The following is a 23,399-nucleotide window of genomic DNA, read 5'->3' on the forward strand; positions in this document are numbered from 1 at the left end:
TGTTTCTTGACCTCTGTATTTAGGCACACGGAGGCTTGATTTTTCGACACAAAAACTCCAAAAGCTCAGGGCTTCGCCCCTGGATCCCACCAGGGGCCGTATGGCCGGCCCCTGGACCCCACCCCTTAAATTTCCTTGAGCAAAAAAAAAGAAATTATGACTACAAAGTTGTGCCCCCTGGTTAAAAAAAACCTGGATCCACGCCTGCTTTCCTATTAACATACATTGCAGTGGAACCCACTGATCTGGTACAGAAGTTTTTTCTGGTTCAGAGTATGAAAAAGATGGATTAGGTGAGGGTTTTGGAACCGGTTAATAGAATGCCAGCGCAATCGGCATAAAATCGCCCGCCCTAGGCTCAATTATCACAAAGCAATAAAACTCATTGAATTTTTGAAGGCAAGTTTTCAGTGTTACCATGTAGTGATTTGCATTGTGACATCACACTTTACTTTTACAAACTAGCAACTATGATTGATTTGCAGTTAAGATCAATCTTAGCTCTTTGTGAAATTGGCCACTGATCTATTTGAATATTGTTTTTAACCAAAACTTGGTTATCTCAGAAACCTTGGAGCTACAACAATGACGTTCAAAGCATAAATTGACCGGTTCCATGTCAATTTCATTGCCCTGGTTCAATATCAGATAAATAATAACAGGCACTGACTTGAAGAATTCCAAGCAACCTTGAACTTGTTTTTTTACATGACATTACAATGGCCAAAAGAGCATGTTATATATTTTCATTTGGTACCCATTAGGCCTACATGTGTACATGTAAAACATATAGTTCTTGACAATTACATACAGTTTGTACATTTCAGCTCCGTCTCATGACAATAATTTTGTGTCACAGGTCCTGTTAGGATAGAACCTTTCCTATGTGATGAGATGTTTTGGAACTCTAGGTCTATTCATAGTACATACGTGATCAGTTTTAAGATGGAAGATGAAACTGGACTGAAGATTCCCCAAGGGGGCGGTATACAGCGTTATGATCTTCAGAGCCCGGTATCACCATCCCTCTGTATGGACTGGAATTAGTGTTTGTTGAGAACAGCTGTAACGAGATTGATTCAGTTCATGGGGACTGGGAATCGTGTACATTTATTTTACTGTCATTGCGGCAGGTTCTTAATGATGAATGCGACGCTGGATATTTTTGGGCTCATGATTAAGCCAGACTAGCCAATTTTCTTGAGTCTGAAGTGTCTAGAGAGTGACTCCTACTGCATTAAAGGGGGGGGGGGGGTGTAGAGAATTTGATTACTGGGACAAAGGAGCCTAGTTTGGTCTGGAATTGGTCTAGATGTTTGTGACTGATTTGCCAAGAATCAAATTTGGGTTTGACGAAAGTGGGAAATGATAGTCACATCATAAAGATACATGTAACCTGATCTGTTTTACAAAATAAATGTATGAAAAAACTAAAAAAATCTTCAATGTGAAGTTCTCATTTTCTGGGTACAAAAGGATTGATGTTGTGATGAGTGAAATTGGTTTATAGTTACTACATGTGACGCATTGGTCGTATATTTATTTTGATCATTTCTCTTTCCACACTATTCTAAATGTTGTAATGAGTCAGACATTGCTGTTACATTACACGCCAAGGCCTCTCATTGGGCCTGAATTTATTGTTTTAACATGTGCAAAGTATCGCTGATAAAATACTGTTTATTGTCAACGACTCCACACGGTAGTTTTGTAATTGAAGACATTCCTCGTTGATGAGTTTGGCTGGATGGATCAGTACATATCTCCCGGATAGATTCAAATGACAGATGAACACATGCCAAGCTGTGATGGTCTCGCTTGCAAGCGGCTCTCTGCCAGAAATGACACAAATATATCACCAAGTTGTGGTGTTGAATTTCATATTGCGCTCTTAATGTTTCCCTGCTACAAGTCTTTCCACACATTTCTTAGGTTCTGGTGAGCTGTCCTGTTAAAAATAATTGTGTCCATAAAGAATCATACATAGTTAAGAGAATGTCATGGGAGATGATCAGATCTATAATAAGATACATCCAACTGGATTTGTTAATCTGTAAAAGGGATTCCACTCCTTAACAGATGTGCGCAAATTACCCACAAAGCTTTTTGTTTATTCCATACCATAGAGTTATATATAAGAACTAGAGGGCGTGCTGACCTATAATACGCGATCCGGCATGGGCGCAGGCGGCCAAATTAGACTATTGCAACTGCCTTTTAACATCTGTTCCCCAGGCATACCTGAAGCGGCTGCAAAGTTTACAGAACTGGGCAGCTCGCATTATCTTTAAGCTAGATCGTCGTCATGACTCCAGTCCCCTGGCTTCCCGTAAAAGAAAGAATTCTCTTCAAATTACTTTTGTTTGTTTTTAAAGCCTTCCATGACCAGACGCCATTATATATCAAGGATTGCTTTACTTTTCATAACCCATCTCGCCCTAATCTTCGCTCTTCTCGAGACCCATTTTTGCTTACCATTCCTAAGACCCGTAGCAAATATGGCGATCGCACATTCACTGTTACTGCATCCACAGAATGGAACAACATCCCTTCTTTCATTAAAGCCGCTAAATCCACTGACCAATTCTTCTGAAAACACATCTCTTCCCTGTTTAAGCTTTTCTCTTTTTCTCATGCTTTTCAAACATTGTGTATGTAGCTTTTTCGATAAGTTTTTGTAATTGTTTTATGGTGCTTTTATTTTTAATTTTTTTGTAAGCGCTGTGATATAGTTTTCTATGGGGAGCGTTTCTATTATATACCTGTTATTATTAACAAGAATATTAAAACCCTAAAGCCGAGTTGATACTTCTTGGGAATGCGATTGCGAATGTTGTTGCACAAATTTGCTTAAAATATTTCGTAGGGGTTGATTTACAAGCATTTCTCTTGCGAATTTTGCAGTGAAAACAGAATTGTGATGTCAAGTTTAAAATAAATTTGCAGCGCATTGGCAATCTCAGAAACTGCAAACTAGTAGGCTTAACGATCCCATCTCATTAACAGTGTCGCTTGAATTTGATTGATTTGGTAACTGCACTACTTGGTAATTGGTATTTTCACATACACTGAGACAGGGAATTACCAATTTCACCAGAGTCTAAACACTTGGTGCTGATTGGCCACACATGGCAGTAATTTGGTGCAGTCAGAATGACAGGAAGTTTCTTTTGCTATAAAGTAGGATAAAATATTCCGTACTTGGCACAGATTTAGGCTTTGCTGTGTCCTATCACACTTTGAAGAAAATAAGCAAGTGAAAAACTTTCTGATGATTCTTGGAGCTTCGTTTTACTACTGTTGAAATCCACCCCTGGCGTGACACCAGATAAAACAATATGCTGTCTGTTATTTGCAGTTTTAGTCAAAATATGCAACTGAAATATATGGGCATCGCGTGCAGAGCTGTGTCATTGACAGACATGCAATACATCTTGAGCACCAGGCCATTCCTTTCAGAACCTGTTGAAAAGCAAGGTGATGTTGTTTTGTCATGTTTCACCTCCAAGTAAGGAATGTAAAAGGCGTAGGAGGCCTACACTTTATGTAGACCCTAGGGTAACAAATAAAGAATCAAAGTTTCATTGTGTGCTGGATAAGCAACCAATAAATCATCCTAAAAAGCATTGGGTCAACATTGGCAAATGTGGCTTTTTAACAGATACCAGCCAAAATACGTGTCACATGTACCATCTTTGATTGATACCTCGGTAACAAACTGTGTAACAAAAAGTTTGATTGGTCGAGAACCAATCACGTGTCGTGTTTACAAAAACGCACATACCACGGCTGCACCGCGCGCAGGAAACATGAGTGATGTTAACCGGTGTACATGTACATTACCTTGATCGTTCCCACTGTTGGCCGATTTCTAGCACTTAATATAAAACATCCGCGGGTTCGAGGGAACAGAAGATGACAACAGAACTTCAAGAAGAGGAAGGTCGCTGGGGTCTATGGATTTTGTACCTTAGCCTCGGGTGCTATTTTCCCCCTCGGGTGTCTAAAACGCCATGGACCCCGTCACAGCTTGCAATAATTGTATACTGGTGTCCTTTTAGAATAGTTCTGCAAGTTTGTCTGTGGAAGCAGTTCAGTGAAGTTGGACCTTAAGGTTAGTTGGATCATGCAATACATTGAAATAACAAACCTAAAATAATTAGCTCAACCAGTCATCAGAGTCACAAGAAAATAGTGACAAACCCCATCGCTGTTGTTTCTGAGAAATTTCAAATATCTGACTTTGGACTCTTGGGATGAAAAATAAAATAAAAATCACAATGAGTGGAAATGTACTGTAGTGTACGTGTTTTGGGCAAACAAGAAATCACCCCTAAAATACAACAACAGTAAAATAAATATTTTCTTTTTGAAAAATGCAAACAAAGGATCTCTAGCTCTTATGCTCTCTCAGGATTTTAAAGTATTTGAAGATTTACACGATTTACAAATGAATGTTGGCATTGACTTCATGAGTTTTTTAAAACCTACCATCAATCCTAAAGTGCCATTTAATAACAAACACTTTTAAAAAACTTTTAAATTCCAAGGCGTCTAGCCATGCCTGCAAGAAGACGGGGGTATTAGTGGAGGTGTGATTTTCACTTTCACATGATCTAGACATGTTCAACAAGTTCTGGGAACGAGATACCCCTCTGTAGTGAAGCTGGTTAACTTATGCTGACCTATGTGTCTGGTTAGTTCAGATATGAAATCCTGTGATTCTCTCTGTGGGGTACCTGCCTCCCATGGGGAACGTTTAGTTTCAGTGTCTTTGTTTTTAACTTATCGGATCTGGGATTTCTGTTTTCCGCTGAAAATTGTTTTTTTTACCGAAGTCAGGATTGGTATACTATCCTCGATTAAGAAAATGACAGATTTGGGGTAGATTTAATTTTTATGAAATCCAAGGGTTTCTTTTTAGAGGAAGTATTGTTAAAATGTGCCACCACCCAGCAAGTTTTCTTGTATTTTGTCTAAGCATCAATTAATATCGGCTCAATGTCAGGACAGGACTGTGAGCAACTGTATTTATAGATTGTTTTACTTGGCTATTGCTAGAGCTGGATAAAAAGAGAAAGTGTACAAAACCTTCCGTAATGCCCCTCCCCCCCCCCTCCCCCCCACACACTCATCGCCCAACAGCAAGGAAAAGCTGGTTAGCGAATTGTATGTCTTCCAAACACTCTCCTGCAAGAAAATGTCCTGTCTAAAAGTATGAAACCCCTGGATGCCATTTTGGATGTACCTTTATGTAAATGTGCAGTACATGTGTACGTACAACTTTGCCATAATGACTGTTACACCTCAGCCTGTCTATCCAATGAACATGTACAGTGCAAAGTGACAGACTTCAAAGATGGTCTCGGTTTGAAAGTAAGAAATCTGTGATGGTTCCATCTTTAAAAAACAGGTAAAGTAGATTAATAATAGATCATGCTATCTCGAGAGTCCTTGTAGAGTATATTGCAGCCTGTAAGTACATTGCCCGCCTCCTCCCCCTTGCTTTAACCCTTGGATCACCCTTAGTGATCATCTACTCATGTATTTACGCATTACAAACCCCAGTGCTTTAACAAGAGACGGCGCGGGAATGTAAAGGCCCCTGAAATCGATAGTTTTTTTCCTGATCCTGCCTGAAGGGCTCGAAGTGCACTCCCTTAGAGAGAGATTGCATTGGGGCTGACTTAATTCAACACGTGGGGAAAATATCTTTGCCCTTACATCTTAATTGATTGTAGTTTATTACCTGTACATGTACATGTAGGCTACTGCTGATAAGTACCGCTTGTAATTGGGATGTACTATTTGTACGTGAACAATTTGCAGATCAGTTGGATACGCTGGATAGTGTTATTGGCCATTATGGAACTACAGCACACAATCATACAGCAAATTGCCACAAAAGTAGGCATTCGTGCACAAAATTTAAGACTCAAAGAATAACTCAAAAATGTCCATTTGCTGCTTAGAATTGAGCATTCAGTGCACACAAAGCTAATTACAGACTGAACAAGTTGCTGCGTTAACCATAATCAACCATTGTGCCTCTTTGCTCTTGCTGTTTTGCCAAGGGTTTGAATCACACCGTAGTGATTTGCCTGTGTTTTCCCCCCCACTTGTATCTTAGGAAGGCTTTTTAAATCACACATTGGTTTGAGGGTAAAAACAAGTTAAATATTCTTAACCCAATGCAAAACCAATACATTTAGGTTATAACAAGTAAACCTGTAAAGGCCAGAACCAGTAGTGGTACACTTGTAGGCTACATTTTAGTGTTTGTTACTGTGTGTTATGCATAGCCCAGGTACAAAATGTAGGACAGCCAATGTCTATGAGAAGTCTGGATAGTTATTATGAAATGCGTCATTAAGTGTCATAGATGAATGGCTATATTCATAATGTGTTGATGATTAATTGAAAATGCAGGCATTATGATTGATACTTTCCACTTTGCATAAATTGTACACCATTGGCTGCTGGACACCATTGGCTGCCGGACACCATTGGCTGCTTGGTGTATGATTGTGTATCAATCAAACATCATGTAGAAATTTTTGACATGAACACATTTTTGGCTGCTTGCAACTTTATACAAGTATTTCTTTACAGTACATCAAGCCTAATACTTCACAGAGGCAATTGAGGGCATTGCATTGGTGCTCTTAAAATATTTCAGTTGATTTTCTACAGGTGCCCATATATCTTGTTTCAGACCTGTGTATTGCAAGGAAGATGTGTTTAGTTTCAAGCCTGTTTTTTAGGAAAATTTTATGTAAATCTGCAAATTTGTTGCCAAATATTGTATAAAAAACCCTGTGTAATCAATTGAATCTACTTTTGGCAAAGATTTCAAATATTTAATTAATTATTTCATAAAAATATTTAATTAATGCATGTATTCAAGAAAAATCCTGTCTGACTTGCTTTTTAGACTATATTGTGAGACCAGTTCGATTTTAATCTGTGGCTGACATTAGTTGATAGTGAGAAGTCCCCTTGATTCACCAAGCGAAAGAAGTAGTCCCAACAGTTTTCCTACCTTCTGCCCCTGTGTTTAAAGGAACACGTTGCCTTGGATCCGGGAGTTTAATAAACAGGACAGTTCTAATCAGAACTGAGTATTTCACAACTTCCGAATTCTACTCCACCGCAGAAGAATATGTAGCAAGACAAGTTCTCAAAGAATAAAATCTACACAGTAGCCTACACAGCAAAAATGGCAAAGTAGATTTGTATCATATTATGTGGAGTTACCACGAGTGCACATTGATGCCTCACCAAGCAATGCCTCAAAACACACTTTTCCATAGATCTATATTTAAATACATTGCAGCTCACTGACATTACTCTCTGGATGGTGTGAAGTAAATCCAAATGGGCAAACAATATGAACAGATTTTTTTTTTTAGGAGGATTGATGGATATGGTACATTAAAGGAACACGTTGCCTTGGATCGGACGAGTTGGTCAAAACAAAAGCGTTTGTAACCGTTTTCTATAAAATGCATATGGTTGGAAAGATGTTGTAAAAGTAGAATACAATGATCCACACAAGTTTGCCTCGAAATTGCGTGGTTTTCCTTCTACTGTGCGAACTAACATGGTCGGCCATTTATGGGAGTCAAAATTTTGACCCCCATAAATGGCCGACGTGTTAGTCGACAAGGTAAAAGGAAAACCACGCAATTTCGAGGCATGTTTGTGTGGATCATTGTATTCTACTTTTACAACATCTTTCTACCCATATGCATTTTATAAAAAACGGTTACAAACGCTTTTCAAAGACCAACTCGACCGATCCAAGGCAACGTGTTCCTTTAACTACAGTATCCTCTCGGGTTTGATATCAGACTTGTAACTTGCACCCAAAAGACATTTTTCTAAAAGTGTTACTTTCCCCCATTCCACTTTACACATTTCCCCCTGCTGACAGCTCTAATAACTTCAGTAAGTTTCATATTATTTATATTTCACATCAACAAGGATGTGACATTACTCTGGAGAAGTTTGATAAAAAACTCTGCCGATTAATTTTTTATCAACTTCAAATGACGTTTTGAAGAGGCGCCAACTTGGGTACTCTTAGTCTTATCCCTTGTCATGTTTGTGCATGTAGCATAAAAATACACGCAGACAGTTCGTGCCGAACAACATTTTTCAAAGAACATGTCGTAGGGCCCCAGGCCCAGCTCTGCGCAGGTGGCTGTGCAAACCAAAATCCCTGCTCTCTTAAAAAAAGCTGAAAACATCCGTGCCAAAGATTCTCCACTATTAATTTATCAGCTTCTCATCTTTGGCCAGACTTTAAAGTTGCACGTTGCCTTGGATTGAGGGACTCGGGCTATGAAAAGCGTTTGATGAAATTAATAGAATTTGGTTGGAAAGACGTTTTAAAAGTAGAATATAATTTGATTCACTCAAAAATGTCGTAAAAATTGTGTGGTTTTCCTTACACACAGTACTTGAACCAACATTGTCCACCATTTTGTGGAGAGTCAAATTTTTAACTCAACAAAATGTGGCGGCTTCACAAAATGGCAGTCGGTAAAGGAAAACCACACACTAGTTTGATAGATTTTTTGTGCAGATCATTGTATTCTAATTTATAAAACATCCTCCAACCATAAATATTCATTTCAGTTCATTCCCTAACAAATATTTTTATCAAGTAAATCGCCCGATTCAAAGGTGACTTGTCCCTAAAAGACCCATCAGCTAGCAAACCATGCCAGGGTCTTTGGCGAAGGAGCTGACAGTAACTGTCTGTAGCTGCAGGGCTAGTGTCTTAGTTTTCTTGTCATGGAGAAGAGGAGCACAGCTCTGAAGAGGCCTTGCAGATTACCTGGAAAGTCCACTCTTACCAGGCTGCTAGACTTGCGCAAGGTTGTTGTGGGGTGTGGATGAATGGGAACTCATGTACTGCCAGGGTCAAGTCCATGACCACAGATGCTAGAAGACTGATGGAAGTTGCACTTTTGGCTGTCTAGAGCTTTTAGGGCTTCTGGTTTCATGTGAAGTGTTCTTTTTTTTCTGTCTGCCTTGCCTACAGGGACAGGTCATATTAAGTGACATGTCAGTGGTAGTTGAGAAGGACTGGTATCGCTAGATTTTTGAAGTGTTAATAAATGGCCATCTCAAAGGGTAGGTTCGGGAAATCGAAGGCTCTCAAGGAAAATGCTACATAAAAGGTTTTCTTGTGGGAGTGATACATGTATGTAGAGCTAGGGTTACTGGCATGTTAATGGCAATGTTATGTCCCCCTTTTCTACAGCCCTTAAAGGCAGTGGACACTATTGGTAATTACTCAAAATAATTATTAGCATAAAACCTTTCTTGGTGACGAGTAATGGGGAGAGGTTGATGGTATAAAACATTGTGTGAAATGGCTCTCTCTGAAGTGCCATAGTTTTTGAGAAAGAAGTAATTTTCCACGAATTTGATTTCAAGACCTCAGATTTATAACTTGAGGTCTCGAAATCAACCATCTAAACGCACACAACTTCGTGTGACAAGGGTGTTTTTTTCTTTCCTCGCAAGTTCGATGACCGATTGAGCTCAAATTTTCACTGGTTTGTTATTTTATACATATGTTGAGATACACCAACTGTGAAGGCTAGTCTTTGACAATTACCAATAGTGTCCACTGCCTTTAAATGGTATTATGTAAGTCGGTGTACATGTATTACATTCCCCCTGTACATGCATACGTACGTTCTACATGTATATCAATTACTACACAGCTTTTCCTTTTCAATGATATACCAAAACCCAACTTCGCCTTTTAAATTTTTTTCCCCCATATTATGTTATCTGTGACATCACATGTTTACACAAGAGCCACTGAGCCTGGACTTCTTGAAATCGTAATTTGTACACAGCTCAATAGAAGCACCGAAGAAAAGTTTATTTTTCTCCACTTTTAATATTGCGAATGGATTTTGTTATTTTTTACAAAGTCTTCTCTTCTCTTCCCAATTATTTATTGCAATTTTGTGAAATCAAAAATTTGCATTCGCATTTGGAAGAAGTATGAACCCGGCTTATAACTCTTGAACTTACGTCGCCTGACAGAAAGGCCCTGGTAACTCTTGGTTCTTTTTTTGGTAATGAATTTGTATGTTTTAAAAGAAAGATATTAATTCCGTTTGGTATAAACAACAATTTTGTTGCAATTTCATGACTCTTGGAATGATTCACGATGCTTCATGGAGAATGACTTATGCCTTCTTATTTCTCCTTGACATGTTCTTTTAGTTAAATTTTGCGCTACAACTGAAGCAGAAGTGAAGGTAAACCGAAATATAAAAATAGTTTCAGCCGCTTCATTCATAAACATCGACATTGACGGAGTCCTTGGGTATTTCATTAAGAAGAGGCAGTAGTTCCGAGTCTGCCGTCTGCATCCATGGAGCGAGAGACCTGGAAACCAGTGGGGATTCGCCAACTACAAGTGTTAGGTGTCTCGCATGGCTGCCTGTCGGCATGGGACTTGTTAGCGCCGGACCTTTAATGAAAAATGTCTGCTCAAGCATAGTATTGTCTAAATTGCGTGTTGTCTTACAGGCCGAAGTCTGGTACAACGAGGGCCTGGTGTTGTGCGTTACAATACAGGATTGATGATATTTTGTTATGGTACTCTTGTAGAGGATATGGGATGCGATGGATGCTTTAACGTTACAAAATACGTACTTGCAAACACTGATAGTTTGGTCTGCTTCCCTCCATGTTGTAGAACTGAAAACCCCTGTAAGCAATGGGCAATAGACCCTTCTAATGAAATATGCTAATTACATTCAGGCATGCGTACAGACTCTATTGGTTGGCAATCGCCATATAGTTTTGCACTATCAAGCAGACATGCAAAAGGGTCTGCGTCATGCAGCCATTAGCCGTGTACAAAACAGCGTGATGTTTCCTTAGTTTTGCCAACCAAAATGTTAGTGCGCATGCACTATGTGCAATTTACATGTTCATGGGACGGGTCTATTGATACATATATATGTAGTTCTACCTAAATGTGTTGAGGGCGTTTGAAGTCTTTGTGTAAGACATCGTTGTGCCATTGTTACATCAAGATCAGTTCACAAACATGTGAGGTCTCAAAAGTTACACGTATGGCACGTAGGACAACCTGCGCATTATCATTTAATTACTCTCTTGAGAATGCAACAGGAGCTGGCAGTGAATGCAAGCCGAGTGAGCACCCTCTTTTGTTTGGTTTTTGCATTCTGCGTAGTGGTTTTAATGTCTGATAGAGGTCTAATTCATGATAAATGTAGTATAACCTCTTGTTTTTTAAAGTCTTGTACATGTACAGTACTTTTGTTGGGTGTCAGCTTTACGATTGAGAGAAAGGCATTCTGAATTGTTTTTCCCCAAACTACAGGAGGAATCCATGATGTGTAGCAGCAACAGAGTGCAGGTGTTTACTGTTGCAATAGATGGGAAGTAAATGGGTTTTTCCTTTGCAATTGAGCCCATCTGGTGTAATGTATAAACACTCCAAGTTCCACTTCCACATCAAAACAGCCATCAAAATGTTAACTTTGTCGACTAGTACCATGCTTGTATCGAGAGCAATTTCCCCATGGTTAATGGAAGGCGGATTTCCTTGTGTACCCTAGATGTAAAAATAGGTCTGGATATATCATCATGATTCCCATTCCCATGGTAATAGAAGGAGACTTCACAACACTCTCACTTGCCTTCTTCATCTGTCAATGTTTCCATCCACTGCACATCAGTTGGAAAAGTTTGATGACCCGAGTTTCAGGACATCAAAGTTTGTTTTTGTTTGTACAGCTTTGGAATCCATATCTTGTAATCCCCCTAGGCTGTGCATGTGGTGCCCTCAGCACCCTAAGGGATCTGAACTTAGGGTTTGATTGTGGGACCAGCAGTATGTATATTTATTTTGTGTTTGTAAACATGACTTTTTTCTGGGGTATGGTACAAGCATTTCTACCTCCATGGTACAAGAACCCACAGATGGTCACAAGGGCAGTTCGACTTCAAGGTGATTAGGTTGTTTGATGTTTTGGTTGGGGTCGTATGTAAATAAATACTGATAGAAATACTTGTAGATTGTGAGTGGATGCATTTATACACATTTTGTTAAAGCTGGGTTAAAGAACTTTATGAAGAAATGTACTGTACAATATAATGTTGTTCTGAAAAGTGTGAACTGGAACTTACCTAAATTCCCTTGTTCCGCCGTTTGAAGACATTTTTCAGACGTAGGCTACAAATTATGTAAGATGACGTTTTTCATGTGACATGTCGTCAATAATGAATGCCACGGGGTTGTACAGCCAGGGAGACCGCCACATGTAGGGCTGTAGTTCAGTTGGGAGAGCACCGGCACGTTAATCTGGTGTTCATTAGTTTAAGTCCGGCCCTAGTCTATTGTCCTTTTTCACCACAAATCATTTACCCATCAGTTGCCATTGGTGTTTACTATTTGATATTTTAAGAAAGTGTATGTTTGAGCCCAGATACTCTAAAATCCAAACGTCTTTCCACCATACTTTTTAAAGACACTGGACACTATTGGTAATTGTCAAAGACCAGTCTTCTCACTCTGTGTATCTCAACATATGCATAAAATAACAAACCTGTGAAAATTGGAGTTCAATTGGTTGTCGAAGTTGCGAGATAATAATGAAAGAAAAAACACCCTTGTCATACGAAGTTGTGTACATGTACTTTCATATGTTTGACTTCAAGACCTCAAATTCTAAATCTGAGGTCTCAAAATCAAATTACTTCTTTCTTGGAATAACATCACTTCAGAAGGAGCCGTTTTATACTATCAACAGCTCCCGATTACTAATTACCAAGTAAGGTTTTTTGCTAATAATTTTTTTTAGTAATTACCAATAGTGTCCACTACCTATAAGTTTATTTGTTAATGCTTCAGCTGAAATATGCATAAAATTGTACCCTTCCTATGTTTCCAATGATTTCCCATGCCTTTTCAACTACTTAATATATCCATTTTCGGTTTTTCTATGTTCTTATTTTAGTTGAGCAACATCCTAATCCACAGGAAGTGGTGCCACTGCTAGGAGAATAAGCCAAGCTCTCAACTGCAGGTAATATTTTAATTTATCTTCCAGTACGCGCTTATCCTCCAATCAGATGCTCGAATCGGAGTAGTGTGATATCAGACGAATCGGAGTGTGATGATAACCTACTCTCAGTTTTTATATTGCAGTGTCAATGCGCCACGCACTGCATACTGATATTGCAGTGTCAATGCGCCACGCACTGCATATGGTCAGTGCATAAACTTTGCGCGTGCAAAATTAATAAAACAAAAACACAACCTTACCTCATTGACTTAATGAGGCTTGAAGCTTCAACCTCGTTGGATTGGGGACACAGAAGCGCTTTATTTTTTCGTATTCCACTCGCGCTTAGTAATAACTTATAAAAACTTCCATTTAATTGTGGTTTGTGCAAAGAACAATTGGACAGAGTTGGATTTGAACCTGTAACCTGTGGATGAACGTGCCAGTGCTCTTCTCTTTGTTCAACCCAAATTTCATATTTTCCAACTTTGTTAAAAAAATAATTGACTTATTCAAATGCAATATGTTGTTCCCCCATTCAGATTTGGAATTGCCCAATTAGTTTAAAATGTGTCATGAAATATTGCATTCCTCCCTGAATTGTGTACCACTGTCAAAGTAAAAACTGGGATTTAAATACATTTTTGGAGAGTGATACAAATTGATTTTCTGCCCAAGTTGAATGAACAGTCACTCCTCATGATTCATCAATTTGTACCCAATTCCCACCAATTCAGAGTGGGATCACAATGAAAATCCCTCTCTTAACTCAGTTTTTGATGAATGAATCATGTTTGTTGTGTAAGACAATTGCTCCTAGGGTTGCCGATGCCTGCAGCATCAGTGTGACTCATAGCCCCTTGCAGTCATCGCTCCATCTGTTGTCATTAAGGTTCCTTTGTTACCAATGGTGAGACAGTGGAGCTTAGTATAGAGCGTGTACTGTACTGAAGTCTGGCTGCAAGGGTAGACCAATATTGCCATTAATCACAATGAGTATCAATTCAAGGCTTCGAGCTGCTATTCTCACTGAATTTGAAAGCGACGCTGTAATTTTCTCAATATTTTCGTTAGATACAGTGATTAGACACATTTCTCTATGGATGTTGATCTTGGCTATAAACGAAAGTTGAGGCAGTAATTCTCACAGAATTTTAAGGTTGGGGTGTATTTCTCTTTATGTTGGCCTAAACCTGGTTCATACTTTCTGCAAATGCGAATGGGAATAAAAAAAATTGTGACACAATTATCAGTGAGCGCTCCCCCTTCCAATTGTGACGCAAGAAAAATCAAAACATTCACAGGAAACAAGAACGGAGCTTTTAAGGTCAAACAAAAGTGGGGGCAGTAATTCTCACAGGATTTGAAAGTGAGGCTGTATTTCTCTTATGTTGGCCTTACATACAACGTTAAGAGGAAGGCTGTAATTCTTACAGAATTAAGGCTGTCTCAGTTTTAGCCTTAGTTACAATAAATATGAAAGTGAGGTCAGTTGAGTTAGAATTTAAACAGTTGTTTTCATTCACTGGCCTGCTTCGTTGACCCTCAAAACCTGGGATACACAAAATTAATTCTGGCGGTCAACCATTCTATGTGTTTTATAAAAAGGAGTTTTTCGTATGAACTGTAAGTGTGTGGTTCTAAAAACAGCACAGTGTGTCCATATTTTGACTCTTCCAAATTTATTTTTGTGTCGACATACATCACTATTAGATTATCTCCCTAATGTGTTATCTAGTGCAGAGGGCCCATCTTTGGGGAATTCACCACCGAAAAAAACATCTCCCGTGCAAACTCATTTATTTTGACTTGACGCAAATATTTTTCAAGCTATCTTGAGCACTCCAAAAGATAACTTTGAAAGTGGTTGATTGGTTAGAAATTATACGTGTCCTGTTTGAGGGTTGTTTTTGTGGCGGTCCGGGTCTGGGGGTCGCGACACCAGGCTTCCTGAAGATGTAAACTGTGGTTGTAAACAATGTAAATTGATTGTGCCTGTACTGTGTAGAGAACAAACATTAGGCAAGGTGCAAGACGGACTGGTCGGCTGTAATGCAGGAGGGGTGTGTTTGTGTGTGTTGTGTACTCCTACCTTCCTGGGGCAAAAGTTGGGGGGGGGGGTTTCACTGTGGTGTTTTGGGGACGAGGAAATTGCCAATATCCTGATCTGAGACATTCAGTTTTAGTTATGAAGATTTGGTCGAGACTGGAGGGTTTGTTGGTTTTGACTGTACAATGTACGTGTGTTGACAGTCAGAAACATTATCGGCTTTGAATGATACTAGACAGATCACCTGTGTACCTGGGCTTCCTTTCACGTAGCAAAAAGATTTGAAACTATAGGTGATTTGAAATTTGGAACGGGAAATGTCTTGCACCAAGACTAGAGCGTAGTATCTGAAAACAACCGTTTAAACACCCCCCACGTGACGCGCTCTCCACCAAGCAATAGGAATAGCGAAACTTTCTGAGGTATTTATGAATTTATTTTTAATAATGCGATCTACAATGTTTTAGGGCTCCATATCCTTGAGCTGGTGAAGCAGAAAATACCTTTAATCAGGTAGCCCCCAAACAAGTACCCCCAAACAGTTGTATGTATGTCATGCTCTTGAGGTATTGCATGAATTTGCAGTGGTGCATTGTGTTAACACTTCTTCAAGAGGACTATTCACGTCATTGTCCAACGTCATTGTCCACAAAGTAGCCAATATGTACCGAGTGTTGTAAGGAAATCCTTGCTATGTGAATATAACCACTTCAGTGCCATAGAGCAACACAATGCACCGACAATGTCCGTTCTTAGTGCAGCCCCAGAAGTGCTTGAATCCTGCGTTTTGGAAGGGTTTCTTGTTGCTGTTTTTCTCACTGTTCCTGGTCTCTAAGGCTCGGTAGCTTGTGTTTTGGCGAAAATTATGTTTAATACCTGTTGTTTTTACTGCATAGTACAGACAATCTGTTTCAACAACTAAGCTACATGTAGTACATACCTACACAGGTCTAGAATTCTACACTGGACCACCGGCCTGAGGGCAGTAGTTTCAGTGTTTGGCCAGTCCTGTCATCTTGAGGTTTTTTTTCAGTTAAAAGTACCTTGGTTTCCAAAGAATGATGTTCAAATGTTGAGTTTGAGTCTCACAAATATCTTGGAAAATTGAATAAAGTATTGTACAATGACTTTGTTACAAGTTACCGCTTACATTTGAAGTCTTCATATGTCAAAAGGTTAAGGGCAAGTTTTTGTACCTCCAGCTGAGCAAACCCTGGTACCATTGTGTCATACACATTCATTCAGAATTGTGTATGGTTGGTCTCTTACATACGTAATGCAAAAACAATTGCCCTGAGTCATGTGACAGGGCAATTGTCTCTATAGTAGTCTGAGGAATTCAAATTTAAAAGGTAACTTGTGATCGAGCACATCATTGTACCAAGAAATACTCAACAGGGTTGTTATTTTATGCACACGGGATACACCGAATGGGGATAATGGTCTTTGAAATAATGTATACATGTACTGTGTACCAGTTTGCAAAAAGTGTGTACAAATGTACATCCGTACATCCTTGTGTTGTATACGCAGCCTGAAGCCACAAAAAAAGGCAAAACAAAAACAAAACAAAAACAGTAAAGCAGTATTTAAATAGCCCAAGGGTACACGGGATGTCGTGGTTGCAGCTCCACAGAAAATCATGTTTGTCAGATTGATCCGATGCGTGTTGTTTACCTAATAGGCCTGGGATACACAACTCCTTCATCACCCGGTCACAGGACATGTAGCTCCTTAAAACTTATTATAGACGGCTCTCACCCTCCGAAACCCCCTCCCTCCTTTTCATGGGTGCATCCTCTATCTGCCATTAGCCAATATCCTATTTTCGGAATGTAGGCTTCCCCCCCCCCCAACCCAATCCTCCCTCACTCCTTTGTTGAGAAGGGTTGTCCTGCATAGCATCACCATAAAACAACCTCCATGATGAACAATTTATGTAATGAAAACCTCAAGGCATCAATGGCAGAGAGTCTTCATTTTGTTTTGTTCTGAGCCTTGTTTTGGAGCTATTTTTGTATTTTCCCTGGAGGTAGGTCACCTAATGCTTTAATCCCCTTATACTCGCTCTCATTTCATCAGAGTACTTCACAGAGGCAAAGGATTGCGTCCCTGCCCCCCTCCTGGTCATTGCCTTGGTGCCCTTGAAATGCTCGAGTAGAGATCTATAGGGTGTCCTTGACCAAGGAGAAAAAGCCTTTGTGCCCTTGCCCTTTCAAAAACGAAGCTAACCAGACCTGAGAATATCTAGCTAAAAAGCACAAATACATTATCAGGTCACCTGAATGCCATCATAAAGTACATCAGTTGCATTTGACAGCCCACTCACTCATATTTGGCAACGTTTTTATAAATGGGGTACTCTACTGATCACAGATGGAAACATTTGTACAAAACTGGCCCCTGGAGACATCATGATGACGTGTGTTGACCATAAACCATAAAAAAAAAATAAAAAAATTGCAAGATGTTTGACATCAAATTTCGATCTGGCGTTTTAGTTCCTCTCTATAGACTAAAATACACAAGATGTGAATGCATAAATTATCATTGTTATTTCCTTGGTTGTGTTTGTTCTGGCTTGCAAAGTCTCAGAATGCTGAGCCATTTCTTTTTTCCGTTTATTTTTTTATTTCAGCACGTTAGAGAAGATTTATCTCATTTGTCTTAAGGGGTTTAAGTATACTTCAAAGAACAGAATTGAAGAATATTTTATCAGACATCAGACATTTTGAACATGATACACACAGTGATATTTTATTATTCAAGTGCTAATAAAAATTTAAAAAACTGCTGGACTTGTTGGGTCATGAGTTTACTGGCCCTGACAGTAAAACTACTAAAACTACTGACCTCAGACCTGTATCCCAGTGTAAAAATTGAGCCCTGTATGGCCTTGAACTCTAAAAGGGAGTTAAAGAGAACGTTGCCTTGGATCAAGCGAGTTGGTCTTTGAAAAGCGTTTGAAAACTGTTCATTTTAAAAGTAGAATATAATAATCCACACAATGAAAATGCCTCAAAATTACACGATTTGCCTTATTACGTTGTGAATTAACGCAAAATGGCCGACCGGGTTAGTTCGCAAAATAAAAGGAAATCCCTGCAATTTGAGGCATATTTGTGTGGATCATCATATTCTACTTTTAAAACATCTTTCTAACCATATGCATTACAACTGGTTTCAAACACTTTTTGTAGACCAACTTGCCCGAACCAAGGCAACGTATACCTTTAATTGATGAAGCTTGTACAACACGTGATCATAGCTATCTACCCTTATAAAGAAGCACATGACTGCTCTAAAACCAACCCCTGGGTTTCTGGTTGGATGTGCTGGTATATACATCTCTATCCTAACACTATTTATTTTTTAGACCATAAAATACAAATGGAGACGAAACCAGAAAAGTAATGAGGCGACAGTATACAGAAGATTTCAGGCCTGATACTTCATGGAGGCAAGGAAGGCGATTTGCGCTCTCTACCAATAGGAATAGCGAAACTGTCTGAGGTTTTTATGAGTGGATGTTTTTGGCCCCCTATGACTAGGGCACTAATGTAAAGCCGGTGATATGGTTATTGTGAAAAGGGCTAATAAGAATTCTCATTATTATTACAATTAATGTTCATCGTAGAAGAGTCCTTTACCAAGGAAAACATGCATTGGTGCCCTTGCCCTTTCAAAAGTAAAGCGTACACTCCGTAGTCCTGATATTTATTTATTGTCCAGGCAGAGTCTTGTCTCTAGCTGTTGCATCTAACACATGTGGTTATCATCTTAATGGAAATTGGAATTTCCCCAGGGGCTAGCAAAAAGAGAAAAAACAATCGACCAAGCCACCTTGATGAGAGACTGTGTAATGATAGAAATTGTGTCAGGTTTCAGTTGGACAGCAAAGTTAATCTGCTGTAAATTGAGGTTTTAAAAAAACTAATTGAAGGAGGCGGCGCTTCTGCAACTTTTTGGAATTTTTTGATTGGTTTTTGCAGGGATGATAAGTTGATAAGTTGTTGATTTTTTTAAATCTCAATCAAGATTTTGTTCATGTCTGCTTACTATGTGAAAAACCAGCTGTTACTTTCTTCAGATATAAGAAACTAATGCTATTTGATCCAATTCTCTAGTGCTGAGGATACTGTTCCTAGAAGCCTGTTAAAGGCAGTGAACACTATTGGTAATTACTCAAACTAATTTTTAGCATAGAACCTTACTTATTAACAAGTAATGGGGAACTGTTGATAGTATTAAACATTGTGATAAACGGCTCCCTCTGAACTAACATAGTTTTTGAGAAGGAAGTAATTTTCCACGAATTTGATTTTGAGACTTCAGATTTAGAATTTGAGGTCTCAAAATTGAGCACCTGAAAGCACACAACTTGTGCGACAAAGGCGTTTTTCTTTCATTATTATCTTGCAACTTCAAGTGGGAAGACTGATCTTTGACAATTACTATTGTCCACTGTAGGGTGGAAGTGCCATCATTCCAATCCACATTTAGTATCTCCTCAGGTCAGATCCTAGTTTCAGTTCTATGTATATATTTTTTTTGAGATGACTCTCGCCGAGGTATTGCATCAAACAACAACAAGTATTGTATTTAGAACCATGTTCAAACAGTTTTTTATTCTACTTCAAAGTGCTTTTTCAAACAACTTCTTGTTATAAATTTGTTTTCACTTGAGTTCAGATTTCAACCTGTTTGTGTGTGTACGTGCGTTATGCCCCTACACAATCAATCTGAAAAGAAGAAAAAAAACATTGTAAATCGGACAGCCATAGGTTGAGGCTCTACACAAAACACACTTGACATCCTTACATACGTGTACAAGACAAGTACAGAATATTAAAATATCGTGACTTGTACTCTCTGATGAACATTACAAAACTAATCTGATAATACAGTTATAATAATCCTCTCAGACTCACTCTTACTTTGAGAGCTTTGATTCTGTGTGTGTCCCCCCCCCCCCACTCTGTCCTCCTTTGTTTCTGTAATTGATTTTTATGATGGCAGTCTGCATTTGATTGATCACCACGGTAACGGCTACACCAAGCCAGCGCTTTGCATTCGGGAAACAGGGGGCGCCAGAATTCAATTTTCGCTTGATTCCTGTGTCCTCGGAAGGTATGATTTTCTCACCTTAGAACTGTTCAAGACGTAGACAGAAAGGTTTGAAGTGAATTGCCAAATCATCTTTGTCCTTCTCTGGAAATCTCAGCAAAGATCTGGTGATAGACAATATAATGAAATAAAAATATGTTTCTGGGGCTAGTAAATTGCACTTTTAGTTTGGGACAAACAATATTTTGGCCACCTTCGAATGAAATGAGTGTGTTTTAATAGGACATGTGGTTTTGTGCTAGCATTTACAATAAGTGTCATTTTGTGGTTAGACTAATAAACTTTGATGGACATGTGCTTTATGATTGATACTGATAGACTTCCATTAGATTAACTCTCCGCATTTCAATTTTCATGCAACTTGATTTTAGAAAGTAAAACCTTCCTTGGTACTCATGTTCCTTGAGTACCTTGTTTGGTAGATACGTGCGCTATATAAGACTTCAATATTACTATTATTAATACACTGTTTACCAAAAGTGTCAAATGCGCCGTTGAGTAGTTTGTTTTGTAGTACAGTTAGTTACCTGCAAAGTCCCTGTTAAAAAGGGCCTGGTATGTCCATGGTTTGTGACTCTCTTTGGCTACCATCATATGAGTCCAAAAGTAAGACAAACTTCACAATAGGGACAATGGTTTGCAATTTCCCCCCTCGTTAAAATAAGTCTGTTAATAGAGCTGGTATTCTTGACTGCCTGAGATTCACTCAAATCCAAACAACAGGCCTGGAAAAAAACACAGACCACAGAAGACATGGCCATCGTTGAACCTGGTTCCCTTCAAAAGCTTTTATTGACTAAAGATTTTCCAATGGAAGTGCCCTTTATTGCGAAATGAAAATGGCCTTGCCCTATCAACATATTTAAAAAATAAAATTCCAGTGCTGCAACTGGCTGAACAGTAGCACTAAACTTCTATGTTAAATTGGCCGTGACGTGTTCCAAATGCACACATTTTGCAGTTAACTGTCACGCCTTCCCTCTTAAGTACTTGCTTTAACAAAAGGTAACTCCCACACCTTCCTGTGTGTGTTTGTTTGTCTCTCCTGGAAACAAAAGTTTTCCTTTCAATTTAAGGTGCTGGTATGGTAAGCAATATTTTCCAAACATTTTATTGTCCTGTGTGGGAGTTTTAGGATTAATATAGTCCAAGGACATTGTAATAAATTGATTTGTAGAATTCCACAATAAAATATAACGAGATGGCTTGATCATGAAGACAAGTCGTGTGGAACAGTTTAGTGTAGGCCTACACTTTTATGCAGTTTTCAGATGATATGTAATAAAGTAGGCCTACATTAGTTCACTTCATGCTGGTGTGATGCTTCAACACAAGCTTTATGAACAAGCTCTTAAATGCACTGGACACCTTTGGTAATTGTCAAAAACCAGTCTTCTCACTTGGTGTGTCTCAACATACATATTGTATGCATATAAAATAACAAACCTGTGAAAAAATGAACTCAATTGGTTGTTAAGTTGCGAATGCGAGAGAATAATGGAAGAAAAAAACACCTTTGTCGCAAATGTTCTGCGCTTTCAGATACTTGAATTCGAGACCTCAGCTAATGTTTCAAACTCAATTCAAGTATTTTGTTGAAAAATTACTTCTCAAAAACTATGTTACTTCAGAGGGAACCATTTCATACAATGTTTATACTGTCAAAAGCTCTCCATTCATTGCTTGTTACCAATTCAGTTGCTATGATGACAATTAGTGTGAGTAATTTCCAATAGTTTCAAAGTTTGGGATGCCTGTGACGGGTAAAACAAATTGAACACTGCGTGCATTGTATCCAACAGTGCCAGTGGTGAAGGGTGTCAACTATGTGATAGTGTTAGCATTAGCAATACAGATAATGTTAGCCAGAGGTAAGCCATAGAGTAAGAGGGGTGTTATCAATTCATCAGTCCATAATGTGAGTAAGTTTGGGGTGCCAACAGTTGTAGTGTTTCTCTGAGATTAGGTACTAGGCCCATATGTTTCTGGGTATCAAGTTTCTCTGAGATTAGGTACTAGGCCTAAATGTTTCTGGGCATCAAGTTTCTCTGAGATTAGGTACTAGGCCCAAATGTTTCTGGGTATCAAGTTTCTCTGAGATTAGGTACTAGGTCCTAGGCCTAAATGTTTCTGGGCACAAGTAAACTCCCAATTTACAATTTTGACTCCCTGCTTTTAAAATCTGGCATTTACATGAAATTCAAGTGTTGAAAGTGAACAATTTAGATGCCCTGTTTTTGATTCAAGACAAATCGGAACACACTGAGTTTCCTGGCTGATAACATTATGGATGGATGAGTCTATTGGTAAAGTCAAGCGCTACTACTAGGGGTAACAAGGATTGTAAGAGGAATTCCTTTGTAGGGTGTTAGCTCTCTGTAGGGTTCTACTCTGTGGGAAGAAACCAAGGAGAGATTGAAGGAGGTCATGATGGGTCATTATTCATTACTGCCATTGGGGAGGACACACTCTGTCCGCTCTGTCCATGGTTCTCCCATAGAGTAATCTCTGTCCTTACTCTATGGTCCTCCATGGGTCCTTAAAGGCAGTGGACACTATTGGTAATTGTCAAAGACCCCTTTTCTCACTTAATGTATCTCAATATGTGCATAAAATAACAAACTTGTGAAATTTTGAACTCAATTGGTCATTGAAGTTGCGAGATAATAATGGAAGAAAAAACACCCTTGTCACAAAGTTGTGTGCTTTCAGATGCTTGATTTCGGGACCTCAAAATCTAATTCTGAGGTCTTGAAATCAAATTTGTGGAAAGTTAGTTCTTTCTTGAATACTACAGTACTTCAGAGGGAAGCGTTTCTCACAATGATTTCAGCTCTCTATTGCTTGTTACCAAGTAAGGTTTTATTACCAAACGTGTCCAGTGCCTTTAAAGCGTGATTCTAGACTCTGGATTCTATTCAATTAATGAACCCACGCTTGAGATGATGGTATGTCAATGTCTATAGGATCCAGTCAACAACTATGTGCACAGTTTTTGTTTAAGAATAGAGTTGGGTCGGTCTTGAGAGAAAGTAGAATGGGATTAGTGAGTTACAATCTAGATGAGGGGTGGTGGCAGCGGGCGTAGGGGGATCTTTTGAATTGTTTCTCAGAAGTGAAGATGCATGAGGGATAGATTTGGGGAT

The 23,399-nt window shown here is 39.0% G+C and overlaps 1 protein-coding gene across 4 annotated transcripts in view; it reads left to right on the forward strand.

Annotated features, from left to right (window-relative positions):
* The window catches only part of LOC139953337 (uncharacterized), a 62,310-nt gene that overhangs the window by 19,964 nt on the left and 18,947 nt on the right, over positions 1-23,399 (forward strand). For 3 of the 4 annotated variants that reach the window (XM_071952841.1, XM_071952842.1, XM_071952840.1), the window contains one exon: positions 13,029-13,097. The gene's annotated coding sequence lies outside the window, so the exon portion shown is untranslated. Of the gene's footprint in view, positions 1-10,065; positions 10,085-13,028; positions 13,098-23,399 lie in introns of those variants that run through there. The other variant, XM_071952844.1, reaches the window with a different exon arrangement.

This window comes from Asterias amurensis, chromosome 21 (genome assembly GCF_032118995.1).
Source record: "Asterias amurensis chromosome 21, ASM3211899v1".
Classification (NCBI taxonomy): Eukaryota; Metazoa; Echinodermata; class Asteroidea; order Forcipulatida; family Asteriidae; genus Asterias; species Asterias amurensis.